This window comes from Neophocaena asiaeorientalis, unplaced genomic scaffold (genome assembly GCF_003031525.2).
Source record: "Neophocaena asiaeorientalis asiaeorientalis breed wild unplaced genomic scaffold, Neophocaena_asiaeorientalis_V1.1 scaffold504, whole genome shotgun sequence".
NCBI lineage: Eukaryota > Metazoa > Chordata > Mammalia > Artiodactyla > Phocoenidae > Neophocaena > Neophocaena asiaeorientalis.
The window spans coordinates 1,380,381-1,393,880 of record NW_020174438.1 but is presented as its reverse complement, the minus strand read 5'-3'; the positions used below and the strand labels follow the sequence as shown (position 1 = coordinate 1,393,880).

Here is a 13,500-nt window from a genome sequence, read left to right as displayed (position 1 = left end):
AAATAAAGGCAATTGTGAAAAAGTAAATTATATGGGGAGGCTAAAGGAAGATACGAATTATTTTAACAAAGTCTATGTATACAGGATACTCGGCTTTGATTTGCCACTGAAGAATGTTTCTTTTCTTCTGGTATAAGAGCATCCTTCACATGGGAGCTTTTATCTCCTGTTTTCAGGAAGAAAAGGGGAACTTAGAAGGCTCTTCTTGCATCTGCTGTTTCTTAGGTGACTTTAGCTCAAAATAATCCTTATGCTAAAGTGGCATATTTTGGGGTGGCATATTCTGCCACTCTTCAAGAACCAGAAAGTCAGTGGTCAGGACACAAGGAATATTTTAGAAGAGCCAAGAACACAGCAGCTCCATTTTTGTTCCACGTAGATTAAAGCTGTTGAATAACTGAGGGTCAGATGATTCGCCTCCAGGTGAAAACCAAACTTATTTCACAGATCTCTAAAACACTCAGAACAGATACTGGGCATTAAGTTTCACCCTTCTTTTAGAGATGAGGAAATGAAGCCACAGAAACCTGTGTGTACTCGTTCAGACTGACAATTGATGTATTAGCAGAAATGTTAGAAACTTGGCAGAATTTTTTTGTTTGCTTTTTAATAACAAGCTTTAAAAATATGTTTAAAGCAGACCAATTCTGGATGTCATAATTGAATACAGAACAAGGCAGAGATCACCAAATGAATTGCAGAGAGTAACTGTACTCACTAGAAATTTGGCTCTCTTGAGAAAAGCTGCCTGAAACTCTTTCTATGCTGTGCTCAGTCTATGCTATGAAAGTGAGCATCTCTGTTGCATTCTAGATAGCAGTAATGGGCTCTTCACTGCAACTACAAAGTTGTGTTCCCTTTAGTTTTGTCAAAAGAAGTAGTTACTTTTAAATAGTTCACACTCTCCTTTGTCATGAAACCTGTAAAGATAAAGCATGGTGAAAAGAATTATTAACACCATGAGTTCCACGAGAAACATACGTAAGATTCTGTGCTACTCATTGTGAGGAACACAAAGATGTATGGAGGAGAAGGCAAAATGACCAGATCTTGTTTTGGAGGAGGCAAATGTGGCATAGTAAAAAGATTATGGAATTTGCCATCAAATAGACCTAGATTTCAATCCCACTTCTGCCACCTAACAGCTGTGTGACTTTGGGCAAATTACTTGTCTCATTGAGCCTCAATTTTCTCTTCTACAAAATTCAGATGAATAGATGAACATTTGCATAGGGTTGTTATAAAGATGGAGTGAAGAACCTCAACAAAACTATGTTTAATGAGACATTGACAGAACAATGTATCATATGAGTTAGAAAATGATACATGCCATGAGAAAAGTATTTCCTCAGAGCAGGAAGAGGTACTGTTTGCATAAAAAAGTTAATGCTTGACCTTACTTGACTTCTGTTTTTAAAGAAGTTATAGAAGACTGAGGGAATGCACAAATAGCTATAACTAGTTTATGAGTAACATATGTGTTTTTGGTGTCTATTCCTATTTATTTTCTCAGTAATATATGGTATCCTTAGGCTGTAAACTATAGTAATACATTTTTGGCATGGTATAATTTACCTTCATTTACAGAACTGTGTTTCTGTAGCAAGAATCAAAAGTATATACAGGTGTTCCATACATGAATAAAATTACAATGTAGTAGATTCCAATATATGGCAGCCCAATTTTCGGGGCTCTTGTTGAAAAGAGATGGGAAAAGCATTTGAATGAATTATTACTTTTTTTTTGGTATTACTATATTTTAAGTGTTAGACTCTGGGCAAAATCCTTCATTACCTTTTGTGAAGACTATTAGTCACTTTTTATAGATATATGACTTGGAATTCACATAAAAATGGTGGTGCACTGCAAGGGACATGAGCCACACAACATGCCCATGAGACTGTACCATCTTGGATAGTAAACTGTTGTTTTAATTTTAAGTCCTCTTCCAGAATGCATGCTGCCCATCTGTGGGGGGTCTCTGCTGGAGGGACATGTTACATACACATCGACTCGAATCAAATGAATGCCTTTAAGCTTGCAACCCTAAAGTTATTTCTGAAAGTCATAATGTATTCATTAAGCAATTACTTAATTTCTTCACGTTTTTCTCAGAACTAAGTATTAATTTATATATTTATATATAGCTATTATATTGTTATATTTACATATAACTATTTTTTAAAAATGAAGGTATTTGCACAAAAATTTAAAAATTTGTAATGAAAGTACTCTCCAGAAATAGTGCCTAATTGCTTGTGGTATGGTGATAAACCTTAGCAGTGGTTAACTTAGCTCTGTATCTTCTAAGAAGATGCCCCTAAATTCCCTAGGCTGGGTTAGATCCTTTTTATATATATTCTCTCATCCTTCATTATAATGGAACTATCTGTTTATGTCTGCCTCCCTATTACACCCTATACTCTGTGGGAAATACTGTCTTACCTAACTTTATGTGCCTAGTTCAGGGACAAGTACTTTAAACAAAGGAATTTATCAGAAATGAACAACTTAATGACTGAGTTAATAAACACGAATCCTGTAATCTTTAACTTGTTTTGCTGCTGATGCCCTTCCACAGGCTAACATTTGGCCCATAGTTCTTGTGGCTATTTTGGGAAGAATATTATTGACTTATAGCTAAGAAGTGTTTCATCTGACTCTGGATATTTCAGAATTTTGCTAATGGACTGGGTTTTAGACACACATACATCTTGCCTAGTCTAGGAAAATGACTCATCCCTGAGGGTAGGCAGCTGTATTAGTTTTGTGTTCAGTGCCCTCTGCCAGGAATGACTGTATCGACAGCCTCAGTATCTGTGGGTTCCACATCTGTGAATTCAAATAACTGTGGATTGAAAATATTCAGAAAAAAAATTCTAGAAAAGTTCCAAAAAGCAAAAGTTTGAATTTGCTATTTGTCAGCAACTGTTTACCCAGCATTTACATTGTATTTACAACTACTTACATAGCATTTACATTGTATTAGGTATTATAAGTTAACTAGAGATGATTTAAAGAATGTGGGAGGATGTGCACAGTGGTTATGTTAGCAGTGGTTAACTTAATTCTGCATCTTCTAAGAAGATGCCCCTAAATTCCCTAGGCTGGGTAAGATCCTGTTTATATGTATTCCCTCATCCTGCATTATAGTGGAATTATCTGTTTATGTCTGTGTCCTTATTATATTCTATGCTCTGTGGAAAATACTATCTTACCTAACTTTATATGTCAAGTTCAGAAACAAAGATTCTTCACCATCTCACATGAGGAACATGAACATCTGTGGATTTTGGTATTTGCCGGGGGGCGGGGGGAGAGTGTGTCCTGGAACCAATTCCCCAGGATACAGAGGGTGACTGTACTTGGTGCTGGACTGTGAGCTCCTCCAAGGCAGAAGCCATGGTGTTCAAATGAAAGTAAAGTACGCAGCTCCGTAAACTTCTGTAGTTTCCAACTGGGTGCAGCACCATGGGTGCTTTAGTTCTGGTTAACAGTGTCAGGCACTGAAACAAGCTCTAAATTCTCAGAGAAAAATCATTCTGCACCATCTTAGCTCATCCTTAAAGCACCAACCTGTGAGTGTTATTCACCGTGCCAGGAGCTTTTACTCACTTTAAATTCTCACAGTCCTTTTTTTCTTCCTCTGGTTTCTAGTTTTTGAACGATAGCTAAATCCTAGTGGGATTGTTTATACCACGGGTGTCCCATGGAGCCTAAGGTTATGGTAATATTAGAGTTTTTCTCACAATCCTTTTATCATTTAAAAAATTGAGATATTATACATAAAGTGCGTTGAGTGAACTAATCTTAAGTGTACGACTCGGTGAAGTTTTATCTAGGCAGACACCACCTCGGTAACTACCACCCAGATCAAGAGGCAGAACGCTCCGAGCTTCCGTGAGGTTCCCTTGTGCCCTTTCCATTTCCCCTCCTCCCCCCCGCGAGATAACCATTATTCTAATTTCTCTCATCATGGATAAATTTTGTATGAAATTACTCTGGAAGCAGTGTTAAGTGGAAATATTTGACCCACAGTCCCGCGGGGCTGGACGAGACGCACGCTCAGCTCCCTCTCTATAGGGCACCCCGCGGAGGCTCCAGGGGACCACAGAGCCACGGTTCCGCTCTCACCAACCCAAACCAGCCCCGCCAAGAGGCGCGTCGGGACTCACGAAGACAGCGCGGGAGCACGCCACAATGGCTGCCAGCGGTCACCTGCGGCTGCCTCGCCGCATCCTCCCCACCTTTCCAGTGGGCGCCGCTCCCAAGCGACGGGCAGCCCGGGTGTGGCCCTGGACGCGACCCGCCAGAACGCGAGCTGCCGGCGGGGGCGCTCGTGAGCTCGGGGTGTGGGGCGCGCGACCATTGGATGAACTTTCCCCGCGAGCTGGCCGGGAGCAGAGCCCACCTCCCGGCCCTCTCTCTGCCCTCCCATTGGCCGTTCGTGTCTCACCCGCGCCCGCTCCCGTCCTCCTCCCGCCCGGATGGAAACGGGGTTGAGGGGGTGGGAGGCCGAAGCCTGGCGGAGGGTGAGCGGTCCTCCTAGTAAGGGGGCACGAGGGAGCCAATCAGGACAAGACGTGGAAAAGAGGCGCCGCGTCAGCCAGTCACATTCCGAGGTCCGTGTCGGGGCCGGCTGACGCGAGCGCGGGCCGCAGCCAATGGGCGTGCCACCGCCCGTTCGCTCTTCAGCGGCCGGTCGGGGGCGGTGGAAGAGCGAGTGAAGGGAGCGCGACGCCGACGGCGACAGAGCCCTCTCTGGACTGCCAGGAGGAAAGCGAGGCCCGAGCCTCTGCGTCTAGGTGAGAGGCGGGGACGCCGGGCCGGAGAGGCGGGCTGCGGGTTCCTCCTCGCCTGGCCGGGGCCACGGCTCTGGGAGCCGGGGAGGCAGGCCTGGCCGAGGCGGGGGCTACACCAGCTGCCCCGCCCCCGCCTACGGCTGCGTAGAGCGGGGGGCGCCCGCTTCTGCCCGGATGGTCTCTGCGAGGCTTGGCGGGGCCACCGCCCTCTGGAGAGCCGGGACAGAGAGCGGTGCCATAGGGAGGGGTTTGGTTTGCAGACGCGGAGCCTGGGGGCGCCGCCTGGGGCGGAGAGACCGCGTAGAGGTGGCGAAGGTGGGGCTGAGTAGTTAACGGAGGAGCAGGTTTGTGCGCCTGAGGGTGGCAGTGAAAGGAGGCCTGTGATGGCAGGATTTTGGGTCTGGGGACGAAGAAAGTGATGGGAATAGGGTGATGCTCAGAAAAGGGTGCCCGGGGAGAAGGTGCGGAGCCGGGGCGTGTGGTTGGCCTCTTGGAAGTAGGCATTGATTGAGACTGGGGGGAAATCAGCTGGGAGTGAAGGGAGGACAGGCTTGGGACACGTGAATCTGGAGTAAGAGGCACTTACTAAAGCCGGAAGGTGACTGAGAGGCAGAGGTTTTAGGTGAGGTGTGGTTGGAGGCTGTTTGACTAGAAGGCGTTAGGTGGCCAGTTAGGAGAAAGTATACGAGGAGCAAACGAGGTAGGTTTATGTATGGTAACTGAAGGGTGTGGATCTTTTATGAGTAAGTCAGCAAGAATAACTGTCGGTTTTGTCAGGTAGGAGTCAGTCAGCCAGGTCCATAGGTTCATTCACTACTCATCGATGGCCAAACTCTCAGACTTGTTAACTCTCACTGCTGAGGATGATTGTCCTCCCTCCCCAACCCTCCTCCTTCCTCCCCAACCCATCTCCCACCCGTGTGACAGTTCATCTCATTGTTTTGCCTCAGCAGCACACGAACTCATCTTCTCACAAGCCATGGCACAAATATTGTTAGCTTTTGATTGGATGGCAGTGAGGAATCGCTTAATTCTTATATAAAAAAAGTAGAATGTGTTAGTTTAAAGACAACATCACAGGATACTTTGCGAAAACTGCAATACAGGGGAGTTTCTCAACAGTTACGTGTCATAAAAATGATGCAAGATGTCTTACAGTAACACAAGTAAGAGTGAACATAAGTACAATTCTCTTACTCTATAAGAATCAAGCATTTTGATGTAGAATTTGATTATGCATCATGCTTGTTGGGAAATTTTTCAGCCTTGGGAAGAGTTTTGTAGCTAAATAGGTTCAAAGTTCTTTTCACTTACAGGAAAGAAAAACATGGTATCACTGCTACTACTTTTCTGTTTAAAGCTTTGGAAGTTTTATTTGCGGGGTATGGGCAGAGGTTGGGGGCAGGGAAAAGATAGTAGAAAAGAAAATGGTCCATTACTACATTTCCATTGGATTTAAACAGGAGGAGGTGATACAACTGAGGTATTATTTCTGCCTGAGGATAGGACAAAAGGATTGTGAAGAGTTAAGTGCTTCTTTACCAACACGAAGTAGCATAGTGTTAAGGACAAAACCCAAAGAGGGCATTTGTCATATAGGATGTTTCCTAATTAACCAAATCAACAAAGCATTATAGGTAATGGACCATTCTTTAGGATGTAGAAATAGTTTTGTGGAAGTAATTTCTTGGTAACGCTATTCACTGATCACATTTTACTCTTAGTATAACAGAGTACCTAAGTGCTGAGGGGCTGAGGCGACTCGGAGCAGAGAAGTAATCTGAGTGGTGTGGAGTTAATCAGGGAAAGTTTCCTGGAAGAGGTGAGTGTTGAGCCATCTTTTGAACTAGGAGTTGGGACATGGGTTATTGCAAGATAGGAGGATGGCATTCCAGTAGTATGGACATGTTATAAGCAACTGTGGACAAGAGTGACAAACTAAAAATGGTTTTTAAGGAGGATTGAAGATTTGAATGAAGATTTTTTAAAAAATAAATTTTATTTATTTATTTTTGGCTGAGTTGGGTCTTCGTTGCCGCGCGCAGGCTTTCTCTAGTTGTGGTGCGCTGGGGCTACTCTTCTTTGTGATGCATGGGCTTCTCATTGCGGTGGCTTCTCTTGTTGTGGAGCACCGGCTATAGGTGTGCAGGCTTCAGTAGTTGTGGCACGCGGCCTCTAGAGCGCAGGCTCAGTAGTTGCTTGAGGCACACGGGCTTAGTTGCTCCGCAGCATGTGGGATCTTCCCGGACCAGGTTTCGAACATGTGTCCCCTGCATTGGCAGGTGGATTCTTAACCACTGCGCCACCAGGGAAGCCCATGAATGAAGATATAAAGGTGTAGAAATCAACTAAGTCTGTTGTTATAGCTTAGTTGATAAATGATGGTTTTGTATGGTGGCTAGGAGAGAAAAATTAGAATAGTTGATGATGGATTGGAGATAAGTAGTGAAGAGTACAAAAATGTTTTTTGATAGTTATGATAAGAGGAATATGGTGAAAGTAAATTAGGTTATTGAGAGGTAGATTTGGTGTTCAACCGTATATAATAATAAATATTTTTGATTCCTGTACTAGATTATGTTGATAATAATAGCAAAATTTATTGGGTGCAACTTTGTGCCAGAAACTGTTTTGAGCTTTCCAAGCATCATCTTCCTTTGATTATCCCTACTTTATAAATGAGAGAACTGAGGTTCAGAAAGATTTAATTTAACCAAGGTAACACAACTAGTAGGTGGCAGGTCAGGGTTGGCAAAGTCAGTAAGTAAACGTGAATTGAGCATCTGCTTCATGCCAGGCATTGTGTTATTAAGTGCTAGGGATTCAAGGTTGACAAGCAACTTCAAAGTCAGGACTGAGCCATGTTTTAGAGATTGTCAGGAGTTAACAGAAGAGAGCCAGTGAAGAAACAGAAAAAGATTAGTTGGAGAGACTTTTGTAGACACTGAGGAATATACTGTTTAGGGAAACTTAGGATAGAGTTTTAAGAAAGAGGAAGTGATCATCAGCAAAATATGTAGAGACTCAGAAGAGGAAAGATTGAGAAGAAACCATTGAGTTAAGTGAGGAAAAACAGTGTGAATTTGGTCTCAAGAAAGCCATGATGAAGATACTAACATACGGACTGGTAGTTAATTGTGTTTAGTGGCAAGTGCTCTGTACAAATTTAAAGTTTGGTATGATCATAATTATGGTCAAATTCATAGGAAAGATGTTGGTATGTCCTTTTGTAATATTTTAGTTATTGGCTGGTAAGATCATGGGTAGTTTAAAAATGCTGGTACTTTTTGTATTTTTCCAAGTTTAAAAAAAAGCATTGTTATTTTTATCATTAGTGGGGAAAAATCATTCAACTAAAATGAACTAATAGTGAGAGAATATGTGGGTGGTCTAGTCTGTACTATGTTTGGGGTGGGAGAGAAGATGGTCTTATTTCAGTGTCTACTGCATATGAGCCACTTTGCTAGGCACAGTCCCATCTTGGCAATGACTTGTTATTGTTGGAAACAACCTGAAACTACATTTGCTTAATCTGAGGGATCAGGTTACTAAAGCATCCTGAATCATGGAGATATGGTCTTGGCTTTTCTGAACATTGTTTAATAAATGAATTTAAGGTTAAAAAAAACCAAACCAGTCGTACTTTGAGTCATTTTAAATGTGTCTTTTTGGCCTTATACCCTTCTCTCCTCCCACACGTAGGCTTATAGTTCCTCTCTTCAGTGGGTTTGTATTGGGCTTAGAGTCTCAGTTCAGTAAGGCAACATGAAAGTGCTGAGTTTACATATAACAAGTTTAACTTAAACACTTAAAATTTGTCATTGTTTTCTGTTCCCAGTTTGAAGAAGAAAAGAGAGAAATTTCAAGAAAATAAGCTTTTCTTATCAAGTAATTATTCCAAAGCAAATTAGTAGTATTTGCCCTAGGGTTAATACAGATTTATTCCCATCTTATAAGTCAAGAATGGGACGTAGTTTTTAGTTTTAATTTCATTTGGTCCATAGGAACTGTGGAAGGAAACTTAACATTTCATCTAGGCACTGTACTATGTTCCTTAAATAAATTATTACATTTAATTCTCAGGTAGTTCTCTAAGGTGGTTATCTTATTTTATGAAGAGAATGAGATTTGGAGAAATTAGTAACTTTCCAAAGGCCAGAGAGCTAAGTGGCAGAGCTGGAGATTCCAGTTTGCTTTCTCTGACTCCAGAGCTCATGCGTATGAGATGTATGGCAAAAAGGACTTGTTTATTAATACAGACAACTGAAAAAAATGCCACATAGCCTTAGGTATTTAGTAACTATTTGTTACTTTAGAAGATGGGACTCTTGCTCTGTGTGTTTATGCCTGTGACATGGGGTCTTAAATGATAGTGATTTTTGTGTCTTATAGGGTGCGTTATATTTCATTGCTTTAGAGGTGTGTGTTTTCACATTTTAATATTTTTTGAAATGAAGATTTTACAGTGTCTATATTTTTAAAAAAATGTTTACAAAATGGATACTATGTCTTAAAGTCAAATGTGTCTCAGAATTAAGGAAGTGTGGTATGTGCATATAGTATTCATGTATAACTGTCTTAGCAGTTTGTTTGCATTTTCTACCCAGCCTCCTCCCTTTACTTAGTGTATTGCTTTTTTTTTTTTAGTATGGTAGAATACAGAATTGAAGTGTATATTAATAATAAAATAGTCATTCTCTTTTGGTAGTGAATATTATGGGGTAGGAGAAAGTTTTTTATGTAGAAAATTCACATTGCACTGTGAATGAGCAGATCTGAATTTTACTTTTGGTTTTGTTAGCAACTTGATGTGTAACTTGAGGCAAGTCACTTCCCCTCTCTGAGCTTTAGTTTCCTCATCTGTAGAATAGAGTGGGGAAGGGAACTTTTAGACCTATCTAGCTTAAAGAAACTGTATGCCTTCTTTCTAATTAAAAATGCGAATGCCTTAGAGCCCTTTCTTAAAATACTGTATTTGTTGCTTTTTACTATTTTTTCTTTCCCTTCATCTCCCTGTCTTCCCTCCCTGCCCTTTTTCCCATGGATCCTTGAGGGTATTGTCAGATTCTTAATTTATTAGAGAGTATGAATTACTTTTTATATCCTCCATTTATCAAGACAGGATATCTGAGAAAAGCAGGTATCCAGTAAGTAGTGAATGAATGAATATGTTTTATCTGGGTTAATAAAAGAATTGTTTAAATAAAATACCATCAAAGAGTTGTTGAAGTTTCATTGAAGGATAGTACTGCTGCCTTTCACATAAAGAATGAAATGTGTTTAGCAAAGTAACTGCTCTCTACTGGGCAGATGTACAAAGAGGAAAGCTCCTGCACCTGTCTTTAAGAAGCTCTCTGTTCTAATAGGCGAGGCCAATGTCTTTAAACTTTGTATTATGGAAAATTGAAAACATAAAAATATAATAATATGCATATCACCAGCTTTAACATTTTTCAACTTGTGGTCAATCTTGTTTTATCTGTATCTCCACCCACTCCCCTCCCCCTTCTTAATTTTGAAACAAGTCCCTAGACATTTTTTCCTGTTATTACCATACAATGCAACAATAGGCATGCTAATCTAAGTGAAGTGGAAATTTCTTCATATAAATATATTTGAGACTTGTATATTATACTGTTCTGAGCAAGAGAAATTAGAGATAATAATCTACTGTAGGACAGGGATAAGTAGTTGGAGAGACTGAATATACATGTATAAAACAGAATGTAGCAACGTAAGATCATATGCCAGTATTAGAGATTCTAAGTGGGAAATGACATTGGTGGAGTGTGTGTATGTATGTGTGCGTGTGTTTAAGTTTTAACTGTTTGACAGTTTTAAGATTACTTTGAGATATCTAGTCTAGATCATTCTTGTTCTTTATGGAATTTTGCTGCCATGTGGCATGGCAGCCACATGAGAAATCCTTCTTGAATGTAAGGAATTCTTACCACTATATCTTATTATTTTGGAGTATTGACTTAAAAACTTTGAACTATTAACTGAGAATTAAAATCTTAAAATATATCCCATAATGCAGAGTCTTAGTCAAAGGTCATAAACTTCTTTGAGCATCTCAAAGCTTTGTGCTATCTCTTCTCCTCAGAAAAAATATACATATACACTTAGTTTTTCTAATAATTTCAGGAGGCTGATAATAAGACTTTCGAAACCCATTCAGATATCTTTGAAGGTTTACAGATTCTGGTTTAATAATCCATTCTTTAATGTATAGGCAGATAGCATACTGCTAAAATTCAACTTTATTTATTTCTTTGTGCTTTTCACCTTTTACATACAAGTGTTTTTGTTTTTTTTAACTTTAAACAATTTTTATTACACAGACGTTTTCACATAATTGGATATTGCTCTACTCTGTACACAATTATTCTTACTCTTCACAGAAAGGCTGCTTCTTAACTTCTCATCTGTTGATGGCAATCACTAAAATCCTGATTTTAATAGAATAGTAGTAAAAATGCCTCAGTGATTTAAGTTGAAAGCAGTACATTGGTACATGGCTCTTATACTCATTTACCAGGAATGTGCAAATGTCTTTATTCAGAAATACAAAATAAATTATCTGTAGGTATGGACAATGACAGCAGTAAACCATTCTATGTTGTCAACTGAAACCAGTAACTGATGGTTATAGTGATTTTCTTAAACATCAGCCAGCCTTTTCTTCAGTCATCTCCTTCAACTGACCTCTCTTAAAGTTATTGGTGAGGAACGCTGCCTTGAGCTTCCTTTCACATCTCATTAATGATGGTAAATGACAGGGATAAGTAGTTGGAGAGACTGAATATACATGTATAAAACAGAATGTAGCAACGTAAGATCATATGCCAGTATTAGAGATTCTAAGTGGGAAATGACATTGGTGGAGTGTGTGTATGTATGTGTGCGTGTGTTTAAGTTTTAACTGTTTGACAGTTTTAAGATTACTTTGAGATATCTAGTCTAGATCATTCTTGTTCTTTATGGAATTTTGCTGCCATGTGGCATGGCAGCCACATGAGAAATCCTTCTTGAATGTAAGGAATTCTTACCACTATATCTTATTATTTTGGAGTATTGACTTAAAAACTTTGAACTATTAACTGAGAATTAAAATCTTAAAATATATCCCATAATGCAGAGTCTTAGTCAAAGGTCATAAACTTCTTTGAGCATCTCAAAGCTTTGTGCTATCTCTTCTCCTCAGAAAAAATATACATATACACTTAGTTTTTCTAATAATTTCAGGAGGCTGATAATAAGACTTTCGAAACCCATTCAGATATCTTTGAAGGTTTACAGATTCTGGTTTAATAATCCATTCTTTAATGTATAGGCAGATAGCATACTGCTAAAATTCAACTTTATTTATTTCTTTGTGCTTTTCACCTTTTACATACAAGTGTTTTTGTTTTTTTTAACTTTAAACAATTTTTATTACACAAACGTTTTCACATAATTGGATATTGCTCTACTCTGTACACAATTATTCTTACTCTTCACAGAAAGGCTGCTTCTTAACTTCTCATCTGTTGATGGCAATCACTAAAATCCTGATTTTAATAGAATAGTAGTAAAAATGCCTCAGTGATTTAAGTTGAAAGCAGTACATTGGTACATGGCTCTTATACTCATTTACCAGGAATGTGCAAATGTCTTTATTCAGAAATACAAAATAAATTATCTGTAGGTATGGACAATGACAGCAGTAAACCATTCTATGTTGTCAACTGAAACCAGTAACTGATGGTTATAGTGATTTTCTTAAACATCAGCCAGCCTTTTCTTCAGTCATCTCCTTCAACTGACCTCTCTTAAAGTTATTGGTGAGGAACGCTGCCTTGAGCTTCCTTTCACATCTCATTAATGATGGTAAAACACTATTCTAGGAATTAGGACATGCCACCTCCCATCCCACCTCCCATCCCACCCATTCCGCCCATTCCAGGATCCTTCTCTTCTTTTCTCTTCTTTAGGAATTTCTGTGACTACGACTTCTACTGTAGTTAACAGAGAGGCCACTCTAGCAGCATCCAGTAATGCACTTCTTACAACCTTAGTTGGATCGGTGATTCCTTTTTCCACCATATTCACAAAATCTCCAAGCATAGCGTCATAACCAGCTTCTGAAGAACTTTGCAAAATTTTCTCAACTATCAGTGATCCTTCGACACCTGCATTCTTAGCAGTGGTCATTGCAGGAATTTTGAGTCAAACAAGTGTTTTTCATTATTGAGTGAAATTATAAAATTCATTATGCAAATGCCTAATTTTTTAAAAGACCAATTCTTAATTGCATTCTTGGGGGAAAACAAGCTGTAGCCAGTTTGAATATGTAGGAATGATTTTACCAAAGATTTTGGAATAAGTGTATGGAACTTTATATAATGGCTGCTATCCATCCTGAATTAAGGTGAAGTAGAATATGATTTAAGAATGAATAAATACATAAATACCACTTTTTCAGAGGTAAAGGAAAATCTTCTTTGACCTCTCTTGCCCTTAAATAGTTAAGATCTGTGGAGGAAAGGATCTGTTAAAATATTTTGAGGTTCACATTTGTGTTAAAACAACTCCTAGATATGATACACAGAGGCTTAGAAACATGTATTGGTCTGACAGAGGATTGATTCTCTGTAGAGCCCTGAGATCATAAGTGTTTATTGTCCATCTAGTTTGAAGGATGGGCCTAAATATA

At 39.6% G+C, this 13,500-nt stretch overlaps 1 protein-coding gene across 2 annotated transcripts in view; it reads left to right on the top strand.

Annotated features, from left to right (window-relative positions):
• The first annotated feature begins 4,671 nt into the window (after positions 1 to 4,671).
• FAR1 (fatty acyl-CoA reductase 1) overlaps positions 4,672 to 13,500 on the top strand; it is a 75,537-nt gene continuing 66,708 nt past the window's right edge. The window contains exons 1-2 of one of the 2 annotated variants that reach the window (XM_024757001.1): positions 4,672 to 4,805; positions 6,527 to 6,624. The gene's annotated coding sequence lies outside the window, so the exon portion shown is untranslated. The remainder of the gene's footprint in view (positions 4,806 to 6,526; positions 6,625 to 13,500) is intronic. The other variant, XM_024757000.1, reaches the window with a different exon arrangement.